The 21,525-nt window shown below is 40.1% G+C and overlaps 1 protein-coding gene across 1 annotated transcript in view; it reads right to left on the bottom strand.

Moving 5' to 3' along the window:
- Window positions 1-21,525, bottom strand: part of ZBTB20 (zinc finger and BTB domain containing 20) — a 458,636-nt gene that overhangs the window by 315,075 nt on the left and 122,036 nt on the right. The window contains exon 4 of the mRNA XM_049824981.1: window positions 261-336. The gene's annotated coding sequence lies outside the window, so the exon portion shown is untranslated. The remainder of the gene's footprint in view (window positions 1-260; window positions 337-21,525) is intronic.

Raw genomic sequence — 21,525 nt, 5'->3', positions numbered from 1 at the left:
AAGTCAACAAACACCGAGATGTACACTATTCCTAATAATATTCAAAACAAAGCAGAAGAGAATGATCTATTCAGGGTTCTGAAATTAAAGATCTGCAAGATGTAAATTCTGTTTTAGTTTTTAAATAAAACATCCTTTGAACTTCTAAATCCCATTCAAGGGGACTCTGACCTTTATCCAAGACCAGCTACTATGCTAACACTTGGGATGCATATAGAGTAAAAATACGGACAAAAGGTACCGGAAAAGCTTTTACTTACAGGAATGCAGTGCAGCTTAATCTTTTTGTTTTTAAGGTGCAGTGATTTCAGCATCTACAATGTAACTTCAGGCAGTCTGAAAAGAAACAGGTTAAAATCTCTTTCAGTTATAATTGGTATTTCAGATTTAATTAAAAATTAAACTTTCATAATGTTTCACCATCCAAAGCAATGCATTATCAGTCAAGCGTAGCCTTTTTTTTTTTGTTAAAAGAAGCTCTTCCCAGAGTAGTTTGCAATGAAAGAAGAAGGGGAAAAAGGCAATTGAGAGTAGCAAAATATATTTCTTCAGCAAAAGATCTCTGAATAACTTGGAAAGAAGCCTTCTGCCACTTAATTTTAACAATCAACCTTATACTAATTAAAAAAAAATAAGCATCACAATTAAAGAAGACAGAAAAACACCACCACATACCAACGACTGTGAGGGGAAAAAATGTTAATTTCAGCAAAACAAGGACATTGCTAGGACCAGAACATACGCACCAAAAGGAAAAATATGGTTTTACATAATGCCAGCCAACAACATTTTTTTTAAAATTCGTTCTACAGCATGTAGCACTTTCAGACTGTTGCATGGAAGAGCAGAGAAAGACAAGTTCAAAAAGAGGAAAGCTGTTTTTAAAGCATACAAGGCAAAAGGTCCCTTGCACCCTTTTGTTAAAGGATATAAAATAGCTACTCTATAAAACTGCAAGGTTTCTTATCGTGTAAAATAAATGTCATTTTACTGTGCAAAACAGATGATTAAGAAGTGGTAGCTGTACACATAGCATTTGAACAGATGCAAAAAAAAAATATTATTTTTTTTTCAAAATGCAGTTGGAATGACAATAAAACTCCAGGGGTTGCACCATAAATATGAGTTTAAATGTTAGACTGGAGTTTAAAACCTGTGGTTTTAATTATGTCTAATTATAAAGGCTCCAAAACCAGAAGAAATGAGAAAAACAAAAAATATTAATAATAAATTAAAACAATTTTGCAATAAGTTGTCAGGATTTGGCCTCATAATAACAAACCATACAGCAATTTACAGAGACACATACAATGTACCAATGATTCATTAAAGGAACAAATCAAAACTTGATTAAATTTTATTTTTAAAAGGTGACAGCAGAACTTGCCTAATTTACCCCATTCAAAGTCAAAGCTATTCTCATCACCAGCAACACACTGAGAGAGATCCGCAAATAATCCTGGATGAGAATCTAATGCTGATTTTGACTGTCCCACAGACCGGGGGCAATTCCTAAGTGAAATTTTTTCTTTGTTCTCCCACGAGTAAAAATCCAGTTCTTCAGACTTTAGTGTTACATGAGCCTTCCCAATCCGTCCCCACAGATGTTTAAAAAGAAACGCGCTATATCAGATGATATACTGTCACACCAACCTGTTCATACACACGTCTATACCACACATGGGAACAGGCTCGGGAACTTATTTTTAGGTTTAACTTTTCCACTCCGTCAAGATCAGAGGTATTGAAAAGCAGGAGGCAAAGCAGAGAGTACGGAAGGGGACAGCACAGCAAGAATTATCAAATCTTAGGCAGAACCAATTCTTGAGCATTCGAACGAAGGAACAAGAGCCCCCGACAGAGGCACTAGGACGATGCTGCCACAGGATAACCTTTATAGGCTTGGATGAAATTCTTCTTCAAGGAACCATTTGAGAAACGTGTTCCTCGTCCTTTAGACAATCTTTATATCAAATAACACTCCTCCTTTCTGCTGACTAGCATCTAGTAAGATAGACAGAGGAGCAATGGAGAAATCCAGGCAAAAAAAATGGTAAGTCCATCAGATAGGTGATAACAGCTCCAGCCTCTGGACTTCCATTTCTTTCCCTTCCTTCCCCTTCCAAATTTACCCTTTTCTAACATCTTCAGGACTGTAACGCTGGCCTGCTGGCGGGGAAGGAGAGGGGCAGTGGTATTTGCAATCCAAAGCTATTTATTTTCATGATTGCAATGAAAAACTGACCTCAACTGAGAAAACAAAGAGCATTCACTGAGGGCGAAATGTATCCCTGTACAGAGAGCCAGCATACAGACTGCTCCACCGAAGCCCTATTCTGATGACCTAAATAGGAATAAATCGGTGCATGGACTTCACGACAGTGAATTTTGTCCAAAACCCCCATTTTCTTGTAGAGAAGTAGGAAGCATTTAGCCCTCTCCTATCAAAACCCAAAGGTACAGCACCCCCTTCCCATGCTGGGCACTATCCCGACAACTGCTCTTCCCTGGATTTTCCTAGTAGTTTTAACCTGAAGTTCTTCCCGCTTCGTGCGCTTTCTTCTGACTGGAAGGGAAAAGGAGGAAACCCAACATCTAGCGTTACTCTGCAAGTTAAGCACCAGGGCACAGTGCCTGCAGATAAAGCAGCCCCTCTCCTCGGGGCACGCACTACGATCCACCCGTTAACAGAAATGGAGCCTTGGAAACAGCTCGCTGGGAAAGCGTGTTCACCGCCATCCTCAAAAACTTCAATTAAATAACTTCAGTTAACTGAACACCTGACATACAACACAGGCAGCCAGAGAGCATCTTAAAGAGCTATTTTAGCTACAAGTTGGAGTTAAACCCAGAGCAAAACCTACAGAAAACCTCATTAAACCCAGAATATCAATCATTGCCACTTTAATAACGTCTTCCTTTTACAAACTGAGAAACCTGTGACCTCGAGATGAAATTATTTAGACAGGTATGTATGAGTAAGAGGTAGAAATAGAGGCAGCTTCTTAAGCAGGACCCGCGTTCCTGCGCGCGGGTGAGCATGCTTAGCGTGCACTGTGGGGCAGGGGACCGTTGTCTGAAAGGAGCGCTCTCATCCCCTTCTGGAAAGCAAGGGACGTGGCTCAAGAACAGCCGGTGAACTTCTGCTTGAGAGAGGCCCAAGAGCTGGAATTGCAAGAATGAGGAGTATGGCAGGTCAGGAATGAGGTATGTTAGTAGAGCGTTAACAGGAGAGCAAGTGTTAGCTCTCAGTAAAGGCTTTAGAAACAAATATTAGAAGGTAAACATGTTTTGCTCTGCTTTCTCGTGGTTCTCGCTTGCCATAAAGTTTATGCAGAGCCTGAAAACTGTGAAAGCAAAGCTACTGCCTGTACAACGACCAAAGTTCATAAGCAATATCCCCCGACTTGTATGGCACCTGACTCTAGTGGGCCTGACTCACGTTCATGGTCTAGTCCCCCACTTTCATAGGAACCACATTCACTCCACCTAAAAATTAAAGAGAAGGAAAAAAGTATCATTTGTCATCGGAAAACATTTCAGAAGAAGCCAGCCTTCTGCAACCTCTTTGCAATAAGGAAGGTCCGTATCTGTAAGGGTTTGGTTTTCCTTGAATACTTGAAGTCAGCTAGAGCAAGTTAATGAGAATCATATACAGTTGATTAGTTATGAGGAGAGGGAAGGCTAGGAGAGAACAGAGCAGAACACTTATCGATATCTTTTGAATTTTCTACATAGAATTTACAACACTAGTCAATTGATCTTTTTCAAACTACTTGCTCATATCATTGCTCTCACTTCTGGAACTGCAAATCAATGATGAAGCAACCGCTACAAATAACTGTTCACAGAAAGTAAAATACCAAAGTCCTTACTCAGGAAAAACCACATTGATTATATTAAGAAAGCCTTCTTCAACAACCAGGGGAAGGGTGTTGGGGGGGGACAACGACGACCAAAAAACCAAAACAATGAACAAAAAAAATCAAGCCCATTACTGTCAAGAGAGTTTTCAAATAAGCTCAGGGGCCAGTCAAGAGACCTCATTCCAGCTTCAGAATCCAAACATTGACTTAGGATATAGCCCAGATTACTTTCTGGCATTTTGGGTTTGAAAACATAAGCAGGGCCATGGACTAATTGTGTCACAGAAATCAGAGAGGGAGGTCGATGCTGTACAGGCTCCTCATCTAACAACAAATAAGCAAACTTTGAAATTGGAACCAGTATAGACACATCAGCACAATGTTCTGTCTAGGCTCATCAGTAATGCAAAAGAACAAATCCTATTAACATAGATCCAGCATTACACTACTGATTTTTAAGGTGAATTCACTTTAGTTGATATTAGGTCTCTATAAGCAGGTTTATTTTGTCACCCTTCTCTTGTCTTAAGGCAATAGAATAAAAAAAAAAAGGGGGGGGGGGAAGTAATGCCTATGCTTAAAGAATCCTCCCAAAAAGGAACCTTTTCCTGAACTGGAGCCTTTTGTACTCTTTCAGAAGTACAAAGGAGTTTTGGTCATTTCCAGTTCTGTCTTTGAACTCATGGCCAGTTTTATAGTATAGCAGTGCTGAACCAGGCTTCTTCCTAATCCTAGGCTCAAACTGGGGTCACAGGGCTGCTGGTGGGAGAAACCTGGTTTTTGTGATTTAATAGAACAGGACCAGAGGAAAACCTACAGTGTAATGCTGGGATCGAGGGTTCCTGCCACTGCAAGAACTGACAACAGGAGACCAAAGGTTTCTTTGTCAAAATGGTAAATCTCCATCTGTTACTAGTTCACTGCAAAGCTGCGTGCCCACAGAGATTTCGTCTTCCTTATGGCATTCATCTTATGAGTTTACTTTCCCAGTGAAGACTGTATCCATTACACATTTTAATTTCCAAACCATGGCTGTTTCAGCTAGAAAAGCATTTTAATCAGGAAAAAGGTGTATTTTTGGCTACTTTTCACATACCCCTCACTTCCCAACAGCATCTGAACTATTTTCGTTCAAGTATGAAAAATACTGCCTTTGGGCAAAGACTAACACTCCTTGAAATTTGAGTTTCAGAGAGTTAGAGACACTCAACTGAATAAAAGCCACGATGCATAATCCACCATAACGGTGGCTTTGAAACAGGTACTGGATGCAGTTTCACCACAAGGGCCCTCATACCCGTTAAACATGTCGGATCCCTTAATAGCACAGTCCACCCCTCTCATTTATTCCTACTGCTAACAGAATAAGCAACAAGCACTTGAGAAGCCCAGCTGTGAAAGCACATTAGAAGCTCAACTTCTCAACCCGCTGAAGAGTTAGTGTCTTTACAACTGCACTTGAGACCTGCCCTGGACTCCTAAAGCGCAGTTTAACTGGTAGTTCTGCTACAGCCAGGTGGGACCCAGCATCCTTCTAAATACCTCTTGAAGCTTTCCTCCTACACAGGGGCGATGATGGTAATCAAGTTGGCTGCTGAAAACCATGATATTCCCTATTCCAACTGTTTTCTTGCACAAGCTGTCCCTAGATCCTGTTTATGTTCCCAAGGAACAGGAACAGTGACAGCATGCAGCTTTCACGAGGCCTTGCCCAAACAATTCTTTCTGTAAAGATACAGCTTTTTTGTGAAGCAGCTCTGAAGCTGATATGCTCTGAGCATCTCTTGGAATACAGCTTGAGGACTTTGCTTATGCCCTTTACAAGTTATTGTAGCATATAAGCTTCTCCCACTTCTTTTCAAGGTTCATAATGCTTTGATCTTCACAGCCTCACCGCTCCTGTTGAATGGCATCATCTCCCATGGCTCAAATTATCTTTAGTGCATAGAATGATAATACCTGTTAAGAAGCAGGCTCTATCGTATAATCACAGCAGAACCTTCACACTTATTCTGGTTTAACACAGAAACTTACATCAATAAATGTTTCATTGTGATGGGTATTTCAGTGCAGTGACAAACTGGGCGGCTAAAGGAAATGTGGCGGATATCATTTGTTTGGATTTTAGCAAGGCCTTTGACACAGTACCACACAGGAAGCTCATAGAGAGACTAGAGAATTATGGTCTGGATAATAACACAATAAGGTGGATAAAAACTGACGGATAGGAAGCAATGGGTTATTAATCAATGGTATTAGATAAGAATAGAAAGAAGAATCTACTCCGATGCCGAGCAATAGGTGCTAGGACTGTTATCATTAAAGAGATTCATTAAGGATGAGAAAAAGAATGTAAATATTGACTGCATCCAAAACTGACTGATGATTCAGAAGTGAGAAATGTATCAAATAAGAAAGGAATCAAAATTGTAAGATCCAAGTAATGGAGACGTGCATGAGCCAGAACAATGTAGTATTTAATGTATCTTAAAATGTAAAAAAATCTTATTAAAAACTGATACAGAATTTGGTTGTGAACTCAGAAATACAAGCTTTTCACTGTGTGAGCATATGACTTAGTCATGTTACTCTGCACTGATACGGTCTACTTGTGAAACTGGCTCCCTTGCAAAGCAAACTAAAATAAAAATTGCAGCCACTGTGGTCAGGGAAGATCATCTGGCTTCTTTTCTTAGAGTAAGGATATTAGTTTTAATGACTAAAATTTTAAAGTAATCACATATCCTTAAATTCTTCTTTGGAAACAGGGTCCTCCTTTAGTTGTAGTCCTGAATTTCCACTGCCCTGCACAGTTAAAGCCTTTTTGTTGCAGATTTCTGGTACAGGAGGTGACATTCAGTTATCCCCACAGAGACACTGTGTACACGTAATACTTGCAGTTTAATGGGTACTCCCTCTCCACTTTCTTCACAGATCTGCCCTGAAGAAGTTCAGTCTGACCCTTATCTATGAAAGGGCAAGATCTTGGATGAAAGGCAATATACTGAGGTGAAATGAAAAACCACATGGCAATGCACATACATTTCATGGGACATATGGCAGAGAAGATCAAAGTGATAAATCTTTATTTTGAATTCTAAATATCCCCAAGTGTTGAGCAATTAAACATGGCAGTTGAATATTTCCGGGATAAACTCAGCAATATCAGCAAGTGTCGTGGTTTAACCCCAGCCAGCTAGTAAGCACCACGCAACTGCTTGCTCACTTCCCCCCTGCCACAACCCCCGGTGGGATGGGGAGAAGAATTGGAGGGGGGAAAAAAAAAAAAAAAAGTAAAACTCATAGATTGATATAAGAATGGTTTAATAATTGAAATAAAAAAATATAATATTAATAATAGTAAAGAAAAGGGAGATTAAAAAAAAAGAGAAATATAACTCAAGAAAAACAAGTGATGCACAATGCAATTGCTCACCACTTGCTGACCGATGCCCAGCCAGTCCCTGAGCAGTGATCATCCCCTCCTGGCCAACTCTCCTCAGTTTATATACCAAGTGTGACGTCCTGTTGTATGGAATATCCCTTTGGCTAGTTCGGGCCACCTGTCCTGGCCATCCTCTCCCCCCCCCCCCCCCCCCAGCTTCTTGGGCACCTCCTCGCTGGCAGAGCATGGGAAGCTGAAATGTCCTTGACTTGGGATAAGGACTACTTAGCAACAACTAAAATGTCGGTATGTTATCAATGTTATTCTTATACTAAATCCAAAACACAGCACTGTACCAGCTACTAGGAAGAAAATTAACTCTATCCCAGCCAAGACCAGGACAGCAAGGCATGAAGTTCACTATATTGTGCCTCTTTCTTACTAACGCTGAACTTTCCTCTTCCTTGTACGGAGAAAACACCCGCAGCACCACAGCCTCAGCTTACTCGTGCTGGTCCAAAAATAAGGACAAAATAGCTTTTATTGTCCTCTTTCTTGAGACAGCAAAAGCAAACTGAGTGAGTAAAGGCTGCAGGTTTTCAACAGCAAGAAACTTTGGAAAGTTGTCACAACTCTTGCTCTTGACTTATCGTTAATGGTCCATTGCCTTGCAATCTGACATCAGGAGACTGTACCTAGTAAGCCAGCTCCTTTTTGAGATCCATCATCTATGTTTTTGGGACCTTTGATCTTCTCCCAGGACTTGCGATACGTCTTCTACCCTCACGCAGCAGCCTAACCCCATGTCCCTGACAAGCAGGTCCTTCCTCTTCTGTGAGATTCTGCAAGAATCTGCCTTCCCTTGTTCTCATGCAGAGCTTCCATTCCCCATCCTTTGCTGCAGAGAGAGAAAGGATTAGGATGAAGGTGTGACACTCCTCTCACAGGACAAAAAGACAAGGAGGGAAGCGGTATCAGCATGGAGGCATAAATTTGTAGTTCTAGTTGATGCCAGAGGAGCAGAAAGAACTCTGCAGCTCTCCAGAGCAGCAACAGCCAGCGTGGCTTCTGGGGCCCTGGAACACTTTAGATGGACAGGAGGTCCATCACTGTTTTGCTCTCCTAAGCAGCCGCCTACTCTGCCCACGTAATGTAGTTTTTAAAAGGGCCTTCTGCCCGCATCTCTACAGGCCTACCAAGGACCTTGGGAGGAACTCGGGACTTTGACGCGTAGGAAGGGACACGCTACCTTTTAATAGAAAGTACAGTTAACAGAAAGTAAAGTGAGGGCTACAGGGTAAGTTTGGACTTCATATAAGCAGGTGCACCTCAAAGTGGTATCGGGACTCTTCCAGATTATGCGCGGACTGAGTTTATCCCACCCTGCGCAGAAGCACAAATCAATGCACTCTTTTACTTGGGCACATTATTTATTCTTTTGCCAGTAGGCCATTAACCTGAAGTCCAAAACCAGCTTCATCTTGCACAATGTCATGCACAAACCATGCCCAGAAGTTTCACATTATTTCAAGTTTATGTAACTGCCATATTAAGCTCAAGGCCCAAGGAGGATACTGAACAATATCTTATTGTACAGGCTATTGAGATTCAATATTACAGGGACAATGCTACTAAACCCCCCCAATTTCATTCATCTCGGAAATCATTGGAAATTTAATACCAGAGGACTTTGAGACCTTTGGACTGTATTGTAAATCTGCTGCTTAAACTTTTAATGTAACACCAATGCGAGGTCTCAAATATTTCCCAGTAAAGTCCATATATATAATTCTTGTTTAATTAGACATCATCCTACAAGAAGTGAAATTCAGACCAAGCTGGAACTATACAAAAGTTCAGGGAAGTTCAGTTCCTGCATTATGATTTGGCAAAGCTCTACTGTAATTTTTTTCCCCCGGAAACAATACAGAAAAAGAGAACATATCAGCAACGATTTGATCTGATCACTGTGTCAGAACACGAAATAATATTTGGGAAAAAAAAGGAGAAAAAAAAATCTTCCATTTACTTTCAATATTAGTAAAAACAACAAAAAGGTTTTTATACTGCCAGCCACATCCTGCAAAATCTAGCTAATAAAGCAACAGCATAATTACTAGATAAGTTTAAAATGGATTTTTAAAAAGAATGGCTACTTTTGCTGGAGGCAAAGTATATCTAAATACGTTGCAGGACTGGATTCAAAAACCTCAGCATCCTGCCAGCCTGGTCCAATACAAATTATGTTTGTAGTTATTCCAGGGACCTTGAGCTATAGTGTGTACACACTTAAATCTATGCAATATTTATCTCTGCTTCAAATACGTAAGAAGAGTACACGCTAGGTAGAAGCTCAGGCTAGTAGGGCTTCTGCAATCGCTGAACTGTTCAAAGTGCCAAGACTAAAATTCAGTCTGGCTCCATTTGCAGTACAAAACCAAAAAAGCCCTAACATACAATAAAATATTATTATTAGAAAAGTAAGATTGGGTATTCAACCTGTTCCATAATCTATGTTTAAACAAAACAGATGGGATCAAATGCACCCCCCTAGTGGTCAACCAAACTACAGAATTGAAACTGGTATATAATTTTTTTAGCAGTAAAAAAATTCTAACAAAAAACTGTGTGCAGCAAAATACAAAATTAAGTTCCATCATGTTAACACTACTACTGGGTGAAGGACTGCAAGCCCATATGCTAATTATGTTCCAGGTAAAGAAGAAGAAAAGTTCAGATATGCAACTGGTAAGTAGATTTCTAATAAAATAACAACTTCATTCTTTTTCAAGTCTTTTCCAAAATACCAGAAGTGATTAGAACACATTATGGACCAGTCACTTGCCAAGTTTCATGTTTGAAATCAAAGCTGTTTTAAAATTTCCTGAACAACAAAAAAGCATTTTAAAACTGGTAACATTCAGTCGTGGTGATATAAGCAAATACCAGCCAATCTGAATCTTGGAACGTTCTTGATCTAATGCCTTTGTGTTGCCGCTAAGCCCAGAAAAATATTTCAGGCCCAATTGCTAAGACAGTGAAAATAATATTCACAAATAAAAAAAGCTACACATTATACAACTACAATTTTATTTCTTCAATATACCTTGATGGAATTAAAAGCAGAGATCCTTGAAGAGTTTTTGCCATCATAACTGAGATGCATCTACATTCACCAAAGATGAACCTGCCTGTAATTTGCATGGAAGATCTAAACCCCTTCTCCTTCCCTCCTCTGCACCTCCCCCAGAAAGAGCTCAGCACTCTTGAAGTATATTCCCTACAAATAACTATATAAAGAAAGTTGGTCTATCACGGAGGAGCTGCTTAGCTTCTTCTCATACGCTGAGGAACTCGTTTTGAAATACTGCAGACCAGCACTACCTCATTCCCCCCAACCCCCTCAAATACTAATCAATGCATAAGGAACAAAATTTGAACCTGGGTCTTCCACAGTAAAGGTATTTGCAAAATACATTAAGGCTGCCAGGAAACGAAACACCAACTGCTATTCCACTCTATGGCTACCTTTTTTAAGATTGTTGCCCATTTACTCCAACGTGCGCAAGCAGAAAAAAGAAATACGGTAAGAAGCCAAACTTTAGGGCAATAGATTACAAGAAAAAGAACAAAATTCTAAGAGTTATATACACCTATAAATTCTCATTATGCATCTGTGTGTACTAATACAGACTATTACATAAAATACTGTATTATTTAATGTCAATTGAATGGAGGTTTGCTTTCAATTACATGTAGTCAACTGTCCCTATAATCAGTTGGTACAGTAACTGGGCAGAAATTCCCAAACATATTCAGCCTTTCCTCCTTGAATCTCAAAATTATTTAAAAACACACTTTCTTTCTCATGAAGAGATAACAGTGATGCCAACACCACCTACATTATTCCCCCGGCAGATCTGGAGATGCTGGAGCAGAACTCAGAAGTCCAGCCACCAGATCCTCTGCTGTAACCATCTGATAGAAAACTCTCCCTCGTGCATTTCTCTCTTTTAGCTTAAGTTGTTATACTCTAACAATGCCCTAGGACATTAATGGCTTTATATTTGCTAACTGTGACTGAAGCTCATATTTGGGCAAGAGAGGAACTTTCCATCTCCTGAGCTATAACTCAAACCAGCCCAGAATTTTATGTAGTCAGCGATCTCCTTTCTGTCCTCACTGACTGGAAGTCTGCATTAATAAATAATAACCAGTACAGCAGGGCCCTGATGTTCACAGTGACAAATAAAGATCTCTCTAATGTATTTAAAAATGCTTCTTGCACTGGTGAATTGCAGAAGAGTTGTTTTTTCTTTGTTCTAAGACACATTAAGTCCAAAAGGAGGAAGTCCTACACAGTAAATGTGTATAGAACTATTTCCTACCTCTGCAGGCTGCAGAAAATCCCACTGTGTTAAGTAAGATGGCACCAAAGCCACTTAAACATATTAGCCTATTAAATCTGCATTCCCTTATTGTTCTTAAAATGCTAACTAAATGTTCCAGGCCACTGTTTATTTGTAGGACTTCTGAAGGTTCATGCACTACCACCATTTCTCTTAAAGCAGCATGACGGTGAACGTACCACTGGTGAGGCTCTTGCTGACAGCCTGCAGAAAACTCGTTAGTCACATTGCTCCGGCTCACCTTATTCCCAGCTGCTAAACTGCATTTAAAAAAAAAAAAAACCAAAAAAAAAAAACCCACAATAAAAAAAAACCCCAAACAAAAAAAACCCAGCCAGCTAAAAATACATTCAACATTTAACTTTGCCCTGGAAGCACCCACAGTTAGTTTTCAACTAGAAAACTACACAATTCCAACTTGGAGGGGAAAGAAGCCTCACAGCTATGAATAAGAGGAAGATTGTCTCATATTTCCTAAGATGCCTCCCATATTAAGACGTGTCCGTATCAGGAAAAAATTAAGAACCCTATCTTTAAGTTCCCACAAGTACAGTTCCAATTAGGAAGGGTTCTTAGCTTTGAGCTATCACTGTGCTAAAAATAGAGATGTTCAGGAAACACATTACTCTCAAAAGTGATTTCACATACAGTCTGTAAACACGTTGCCCTTTTAGGTAAAATGGCAATTGTTTGGAAGCCAGAAATATTAAAGTGGAACGGATCTTTAAAGATCGCTTGCAACCCTAAAAATTGAAATCTGTACCTTTTTTTGTTTTCTGTAAAAAAGAGGCTGAAAGGACTAAGTACAGTAGGGATGGGGGAGGAAGGAGAGTGAAAAGAAACTTATGCACTTTTGCTTTGAAAAGTTTTTGTTTATACACACATAGAGATATATATATACATATATAAAAGAAATGCAGGTGTTCTTTTCTTTTCATAACCCTGAATGCATCTCTCTGGGACATGACTTCTATCAATCCCAAATTTTGTCACGTTTTTATGCAAATTTCATGTTTCCATTTTATCAGATATGGTTTATAGAAGGCAACTTAAGACTCGCACAGGTTATAAGTACAATGCTGTCATAGTTTCCTTTTCTAAAAACTTTATTTCTTTTCTTTTTTTTTTCTTTTTTTTTTTAGGATTCCTTATTTTTCTTTTCTGTTGTACCTTCCCTTTGCACTTTGAGTGGTACAATGCTATTTTCCTGAAAGGTATGGTTGACAACTTCTGGGTTGGCAGGTGCAGAACATTGGAGGATTATATTTAATATTAAAGGTGGAGGTATTAAGCAGGAAAGCAATTTTTATTCTTCCAGGTGTTCAAAATACTGTTTGTTAAGATTCTTAATGCAAGTTCTTAAGCAATACTTGGAAAAATACATATCTTGCTAAAAGAACCAACAGAACTTTCAATACAGAATTGAAACTGTGTAATCTCATCTAAGGATTTCAAGTCCTCTATTAAAGTAAAGAAAAATAATTTCTGTCATTGTCATGACTTGAAGGAAAGAGACACAGACAGATAAGCCAGACTGGACAAGGATTTTGAGGAGAACGATAATCTGTTCCTTCTTTTCTGAACTCTCTCAGAAGGAGATTAAAGTGCAAAGATCCAAAACTGAGCTTGTGTCTATCCAAGAAGAATTAAACAAGTGCTACTGCCAGTGAAACTCCTACAAATAACTCTGCTAGCATCACTCACCCTAGAGTATCAATGACATTAGTGGAAGATTAAAAGCTAAAATAATACGCTGCATGGTTAGAGCCAGGGGTGAAGGAAAGCAATAAAATGATGAAGTGAATCATCATTGCAGATCCCTTCGTGCAACCAAGTAGCACGGTTCTTCATAATGCCATGCCGTGCCAGCGGGGTTGTACATCGAGAACCAAAACAGCAGCCCTTTCTGCTTGGCCTAAACAAAATAACGGTGCAAGGACATCGGAGAAGGTCTAGGATCCTCTCTTCCGAACTAGAACATCTGTAGTCTTTAACCACCTCTTCATAGTCAGTACTTCACTCTGTATTTAAGAAAGGTGTCATGCTATACTGACACCGTGTAAGCAACGCCACAGGAACCACACAGCGATGAACTCATCTGTTACACCACCACCTCCACCCCTGGCCCTGTCTACAGAGGTGCCCAGAAGCAGCCTTCTATTTTCCTCCACTATAGATAAGGGCTACGTAGCTCAAGGCTTCACACCTCATTTGTAGAGACATCGTAACGTGGTCTTTGTCACACACAGTTTCCCATCATCTTTTGACAACTGGGACAAGTTGGCCCTCTGTTAATAACTGCTGGTAAAAATAAAGCAAGTCCTAAGTTGAAAAAACTGCATGAAATATAATTTGGCATAGTCTAATGTAACTTCTGACTGATGACCCCTGAGATTTCTTGCATTATGCCTGCTGGCTGATACTCACTGAAGACTCCCCACAGAATAGAAGAAAAGACTCAGAGACCAGATTGTACAGAAAACCATATGTGGCGGTAGTAACTATGGAAAATTTGGTAGCGTCACAGACCCCTGTAGAGGAAGCAGCTTCATCTCAACTTTCCACACCACAGAACAAACCACCCCCCTCCCCCCCAAAAAGCAACACAGAACACCCTCTCCATTTTGTGAAGTGCTACAACAAATTCTGAAAAAACACCAAACGTTTCATTACACAAACAAGAAATGTGAAATTTATGACATATCAAATGGTCAGCCTCATGCCTGGCAGACAGGTCAAACTCTGTGTATGCAAAGTAATCAAAGTTCAAGGACCACAAGGACAGCAAACTCAGTTAATCAGAACCATTTTGGGCTCTTGAAGGTCGCACAATAGCCAACTAAAAGCTAGGAACAATAAGCCATCTTCTATACAGAGCTCTACCTGTTATTCTCACCATCCTTCCAATCTAAAAAGCATCACAGAAGATTCCCACACCACCAGAGAGAAATCAAACAGATTCTGTGAAAGAGTTTGACACAAGCAGAAAGTTCCTTCTTTTGGAAAATCCACGGCATAGCCAAAGCAGAGGCTGTTGCACACGTGAAGCAGAAGTACACTAGGCTGGATAGAATTGATATTTGCTTGCCTTGAATCCAACCATAAGTACACTGCAATTGGTCACTGACATGAGTAGGTAATACTTTGTAAGACCCTAACACTAACAGCAGAACTGGACAAAATGCATAAACGTTTTGTAGTACAGCTAAGCACCAGTATATAAGTAACATATAATCACAAATGGGCAAATGGATACTCGCGTTATTGCTCCAGAAAAGGGCAATATGTGCAGGAAAATATGTGAGAAGTACTAAAATCTCCAGGATAACAAAAAAAGACATAGAACAGGCAGGAAAGGAAGCTTCAGGATTATGCTGGTTCCAGCAGATAAAGCTGGGAAAATGTCTGGCAGAAATAGAGCTAGCGCTTGTCCTAAAAATAAGATAATGTTGGGAGCAGATGAGATTACCCCCATTTTGGTGGGGGGAAAGAGGGATGAAAAGCATAAAAACCTCAAAGACGAGGAAATGAAAAAATGAGGAATAAAGAAGTCACTTTCTTCATGAAAGAGCTCTTGACTGATGACCTCAGCCTTGGTGACTAAGACCACCCGGGACTGTAGGACAACCACAAGGCATCAACTCTGTGGTATTGTACACTCGCAGCTAATGTAGAATAGGACTGTTAAGAACCAACTGTTTGAATATGCAGTGATAATAACTAATAACAATTAAGAACTATTGGCTACATGTATTGTTAATGAATTCCAGTCTAGTAAAGATTTGCTTTTAAGCTTTAAGCTGGCCTGACTTACCAGTCTTCCAAACACTCTTTCATTGTAACTGATGCTGATACCCAGCTTCCCACTGCACGGCTCATATGTCACATCACGTATTAAATAAGAAAAGAATAGGGGTATTGGCTCTAGCATAGACAGGTGAAAGGAATGAAAAAGAAGCCTTGATGCTTTAATCTTCACAGATTTGCCAGTGTATGACCAAAAAAAACCCCAAGCAAGTAAACTCATGTAGTCTGTTTCTGCTACGGCAAGCTTCCATTGGCAATACATCATAGGTAGTACATGAAGAGTTAAACAAATCTCTCCTAATTTCTGGGAGATCTTTTTATTAACAATAAGGTAATGTTCAGGTAAACTTCTCAAACCCACAAATGCTCTTAGGTCTCCTTTCTTCAGGCTGCACAGGCCATACCCAAACTGTCCTCAATTCAGAGAAACATTTTCACCTGCATTATTCAATCAGTAGAACCTGCTCAAACCTTTCAGTATGAATCACTATCAAGACATATGTCAGCATATCTTAAGAAAATACTGACAGTTTACGATTACCTTCTACCTTCTCAGTATTTAGCAATAAAGAACCCTTAGATCCTCAATCAGGAATCTGAAAACACACCTTCATCCCACGCAGAAATCGATTCAATCAATTGGTATTTTCTTACTGCATAAAGAGACAAGCGGTTTGGCAAAGGTCGTAGAGCAAATCCTTGGTTAAACGTGGAATTACTAAGGATATCCTATCTCTGGATACCAGCTTTTACTCTTGGTCTCCTTAAGGCTAAAATTGTGCTGTCTGGACACATCCTCTCCCTAATACTCTTTTTAATTTACCAATTTCCGTGAAATTTGCTAGAGGGGTATAACCCAGAATAAAAAAGCTCATTCCTACACGCTTCATAAAAAAAGGCGGGGTAGAAAGAGCCACTACTGATTTCCCCCAGACAGAACCAACAGTACAAGTTCATACCTTAAGCACCACAGACTTGGATTTATAAACATCTCAAAACCCAGAAAATACTTCAGTGAGAGGTCACACCTTCTTACGCAGCAAATCAATCAACCATAATACTAATCCACAGAAAATCTAGATTAATGAATTCCAGTGCTCACTGAACTAATTGTTCCTTGAAAATTAATAGAAGTGCATTCTTCTCCTCTACCACCTTCAGCAGCCCTGATAAAAATGAACCTTATGACAAGAAGTCTTCGCATTAACTTCTTGAGGTGGGAGAAAGAGTACGTATCACCAAGAAGCAACATTTTGATAAAAAAAAGTCTTCTGCTTTTAATCGACAGCTAAAGAAGTCCAAAGACTAGACCTGCATTCCAGATCTATTGAGCAGTTAATACCTGCTTTTGGCCAAGATGATTTGCATGCCCTATAGAGAGAGGAGGTGTAACAAACATTGGTAAAGAAAAATAAAACTCTCAAATACGTTATTAGAGAAATCTGCCAATATTTTGGATATCTGGTATCTTTACGTGCTAATGTCTTAAGCTGTCCAGAATATTCTTCTGAATCTGGAGTAAGGGGGAAAGTTGATTTCTGCTTTACTTCAGTTTCTGTAACTTCAAACCTGTCGGCTTCTGGCTTCAGAAAACAAGTAACTCTGTTAATGGAGCAGGGCACATTTAAACATGACCATCATACGTGGAAGGTCGCATAAAAGACTTCAAGAGTACATAAACAATCTGAAGCTGCTAAACAGTCATTCATTACTACCTCCTTCAATTGCTTGAGGTGGAAGAAAGATTCAGCATGATCTGCAAGCATTAATGAGTTGGTTAGCAACGGGCTGGATATGGACAAGGGAGTATTGCCATCAGCTCATCGTTCTTCCCAGGGCGAAGGCAGCATAGAACAGAGATTCTCCTACAACCACCACAGACGGTCACAAAAACCTAGGCTACGGCTCCTGCAGCGAAGCGTTATTGCTGCCGAGAGGTGGAGGAGGGATGATGCAGCCACTGTAAGAGAACGGATAGGGTACAACACAGCATGGCTTGCAACACAGGAGGTGGCCCCAGGATTGAAAAGCTGCCCTGGTAGCTGCCGTGCAGGGGGTGAGAGCCTAGAAGCGTAGACTGGGAGTGAATCTGCAGTGTCCTTTCCGCATTTTATGAGATTTTTGCTTTGTTTGAAACACAGGCTATGTGAAGTAACAGTTTGACTTCTATGTTGTCCCTTTTAGGCATCATCAACTGTTTCAGGGTGTTGTTGTAAAAGACAAGTCTAAAAATAATTTTTTCTTCTCTGACAAGTAGTACGATTGCTCCATTAGCCAATACCATCACTTTTCCAGAAGCTGTCAGTAAAATGGCAACTGATACCTACATAGGAAATAACTGCAATACCTCAGGTCACACAGTGTGACAGCGATATGTAAATGCTGACTACTGTGTACACCGAACTTCATTTTCCACTCGCGTCTATCTTTTTTTTTTTTTTCCGCCTTCCCAATCATGTGACTCCAAGGATTTTAATGTAGCAACCCCCAAATTGTCCCTCATTTATACCTTCATCAAACCTACAGCATGTACTGCAAGCTGCTCAAAGAGCTGGATAATAAAAAGAATTAACCGGTGATTTTCAGAGCTTCTGCCTTTTCCACTTACACTTTGGAAGAGTACTATGTGGACACCCCTTATGTTTGAAGTACCTGCAGCCAGTTTTCTTCTCTGCTTACTCCATTATTGATACCAAAATTTTGGCACATAACATAGCTCCTGTTTACAGCTAACACTGCTGCAGAGCTTAAGCACTACATCAAGGAGCAAACTGGTAGCCCTCCCCATGCATCCTTCAAGCGTGGAAGCCGTACACAGGATCTGAAAAGTGTAAGCGCAGAAAAAGCAACGTATTCCAACCGCGCCGGAGAACACGCGCTGCTCTTGAGAAGGCCCTTGATTACCTGGACGGTTTCTTTCTGCCTTTTTTGAGTTAGAACATGACCGCCACCTTCGGATTAACTCTTGACAAGATCACCTTTCTCTGGGAGGCAGTGTTTCTGAAAAGCATCTTGCTGTGCTAGAAATCTTAACAGGCTCATCGTACAGGTGGCCATGACGCACCCTCTTACTGTGTTTTTTGTTTCTCATAATTATGCTCCAGAGTAATAATTTGGGTGGCACTGGTAAGGCAATGAAAGGAAAAACAAAACAAAACAAAACAAATCCCAAACCAAAACCCACCTACTTCCTGCACTGGCAGGATAAGGTGATTTAATCCTCAGGCCAAATGAAAAAGCTCTGCGTCTGAATACCTCCACCTAGTACGCAAGTTTGGAATTTTATCTGAGCGTGAAGTTGGTGGCCCAGGTTCCTCTGTTTTCGTTTTTTCCTGTGCTCTACTTTATATCCCAACTATGACTGTATTCAGCAGCACACATTACTGATTTCCAAATCATTAGCTCATATTTAGTCCCTATTTTCAACTGCACACTAGAGACCTGCACCTATTCCACAAATAGAAAGAATCCAAATGCTTTCCCCTAGGCTCCTGCTTAGGATTTCATTATTAATTATATTTGAAGGTTATACAGTTAAAATACTAACTTTTTTATTTGAACATTTATATTAAGCTGCTGAGATTTCTAGCAGCTTAGCAGCATTATTTCTGTGTAAGAGACTAAGCCTCTTAAATTCTGCACACAGGCCTCTCGTCTAAAATGAAAGATTTTAGAAAGGCACTGAAAGGTAACACTAAGTTAATGATGCTTTTTAAACTGAGACCTCAAAGACTGATCACACAGAACTCTTATCAGTTATGCACCCCCTTGACCTCAAGCCCTTTCACACGCTTTGCTGGCAGTGCCTGAATTTGAATAAAGTTTAGTAAAAAGTTAGTTCCAGAAGATGCATGCTGCCTCATTACTAGTTACAATTCATTACATGGCTTTACTTTCCAATGCAGCAAAACATTTAAATATTTGGTAGCAAATCCCAGAAGACGGTATTTAACTATTTTCTCCAGAGATAATCAAGGTTAGGTATGACAGTCATCCATCAAGAATGGTGGATGTTAAGAAAACGAAATTTTTTTGCAGGCGCGGATGTTGGCAGACAGACCAGATGACCTCAGCAAAAGGAGGCCTATGCCAACCAACTGCTGCCTCACAACACAAACTGAAACTCCCAAATTTTAGACAGCTGGCCAAATTTTGATTTTTAGATACATGCTAGTGTAAATCCAGAACACTGACACCTGTATGAAAATCCAGGGTTATTTCTGATCTATGACTGCATAAGAGAAGAGAATTTGTTTCACCAGGCCAAGTTCATTTCTAGTGCTGTTCTTTAAGCAACAGATATAAGCCTAGAATTAGATCCTTAATGGGTCAAGTGCTGAATAAATCTAAACAAAATTTTATGTGCAAAATATGGACACATTTTATTTCAAATACATATTTTATATTTATTAATATTAACAAGACTAGCATCATCTTTCCAAATATGTCAGAGGCTGATTTTTAACCCACTGGTTTTTTTTACCCTTTGCCTCTTAGTGCACCTCAAATAGACCTTCTCTCTTGTAAGTTTTTGCACGTGCTTTTGATTCTGATGTACAGAAAGGTTAATTTTCCCAGGTCAACTTCAGATTTCATAGCTGGACCTATCTACTTATAAATCTGTATAGTCGCATGAAGAGTTACCACTATTCATTTCTTTCCTCTAAAGGATTCTTGCCAGCCTGCAGCACCGAAGGTACTCCCTGATCACTGTGACCGGCTACAAAATCAGAAGTAACCTGATGCATTACTTTCAAGATGACAACTCCATAAAAGCATCCAACCGATTTGAAAAACGAACGCCCCTTCAAAAATACTGTTGATCCTCATACCCTGATGAAGTAAAGTGTACAAATACACCAAAACATGCCGTCTTCACATGATTACAGCATGTCTTGTACCAGATGACACCAGGTCGAGGCAAAGGTTGCATCATTATAACTGCCCAGCAGTTAAAACTGTATTACGGCCTTCAAATCCATCTCTTGGAAAATATTACTGGAAGTATTACATAACAATATACTTCATACTCTTAGAGCATGTTATATTGCCCAATATCTATACAAATATTAACTAATTAATGGCAGCTAGTTAAATGGAAATGTTAAATGGTGTTTAAACCTTAAAGCTTAATGAAACAACAGCGCATTTAATTCCCATTTAAATAAATGCATACAAAGGGCTTGATGGATTTCTCTCCATGTAAAACTAACAAGGAAGAGAACAACTAAGTTATGTAAAATTTAAATAAAAGTCTTTCTAAACGTAAGACATGGGCAAGAATACCAAGGGGCATCAGGGTGCTCCTTGTAAGCAAGCCAGAATCCAACCACAGTGCTGTTTTTAATGAAAGGCACAAAATGTTGGGCCCTTGTCCTTGCTCTTTCATCTTTTGAAAGGAGCCGTACACACACCTCGTGTCTTTTAAGGCTGTCAGGAAGCTGCCTGAGGACAGCCTAAGTTTCAGCAGAACTTGCAGGGACTTCACCTCGTGTGCCAAGTTTCAGCCTGGAGTTAATTTTTAGCAGTCAAGTTATAAACTCGTGAAAATAGGGGCTTATATTTGAACTGCTGACAAACTGTAATGGTGCACACGGCGCCAATAATAGACAAAACTACCCCATTTTATAGCACGCAGGAAGGCTGGAATTCAGCCGTTATCAGGGATAATAATAAACTGCTGGTGACTCAGGCTCTCAGCCTCAGATTTACATTCCCTCTGTCACTAAGAGTTTTTAAGTTAAACAGTTTTACATGAAAGCGCAATAAACGACATTTATATTACCGATGGTTCCGACTGCTCTTACGCTAAAACACCACACAGCTTTCCTCCTGCTCTCCATCTCCTCCTCCCCGCCCCATGCTGCGGGAACCGGGCACCGACCCGCTTGTTTCTTGGACTCTCAGGCAGCCGGGATGAAGCCTGTGGCACCCATCCCAGCTCCACGCCAGCTCCCAGACGGCACCAAGGGGAGAGGCTTGTACACTCAGGACTGCCTGCCTCCATTCCCCCCCGCACTGCTGCGCAGCTCTCCATCCTCTTTCTCCAGAACGCAAA

Source organism: Accipiter gentilis, chromosome 21 (assembly GCF_929443795.1).
Source record: "Accipiter gentilis chromosome 21, bAccGen1.1, whole genome shotgun sequence".
In the NCBI taxonomy this organism is placed as follows: domain Eukaryota; kingdom Metazoa; phylum Chordata; class Aves; order Accipitriformes; family Accipitridae; genus Astur; species Astur gentilis.
Note: the sequence above shows the minus strand (reverse complement) of the source record. Positions and strands in the feature narration are given on the sequence as shown.